Here is a 306-nt window from a genome sequence, read left to right as displayed (position 1 = left end):
TGAAAATAAGTAAATATTGTTAGCTGATGCTAACTGTCTAGCTAACAAGCTTGCTGGTGCTAAGTTGAGGTAATTTTTTAGATATAAAGTCCAAACATTTTTATTCAACCACCTAGATAGATTACATCTGGGGGGAAAGAAAGGATGTGATGTTCAAAACATGGTAACTACAGTAATTCTCAAAGTGGGAAGTGATGCCCTCTGGGGCCATTTGGCCAGGGGTGTTTTTACACCAGGTCTCAAGGTTTGAGAAGAAAAAAAAATCATGAAAATATAATTATATTTTCCTTAAAATGTTCTTCCTAA

At 35.0% G+C, this 306-nt stretch overlaps 1 protein-coding gene across 1 annotated transcript in view; it reads right to left on the bottom strand.

Annotated features, from left to right (window-relative positions):
* The window catches only part of LOC107670194 (mucin-2-like), a 40,975-nt gene that overhangs the window by 1,984 nt on the left and 38,685 nt on the right, over positions 1-306 (bottom strand). The gene's annotated exons all lie outside the window — the stretch shown is intronic.

The sequence above is a fragment of the Sinocyclocheilus anshuiensis genome, unplaced genomic scaffold (assembly GCF_001515605.1).
Source record: "Sinocyclocheilus anshuiensis isolate Anshui unplaced genomic scaffold, SAMN03320099.WGS_v1.1 scaffold624, whole genome shotgun sequence".
Taxonomy (NCBI): Eukaryota; Metazoa; Chordata; class Actinopteri; order Cypriniformes; family Cyprinidae; genus Sinocyclocheilus; species Sinocyclocheilus anshuiensis.
Note: the sequence above shows the minus strand (reverse complement) of the source record. Positions and strands in the feature narration are given on the sequence as shown.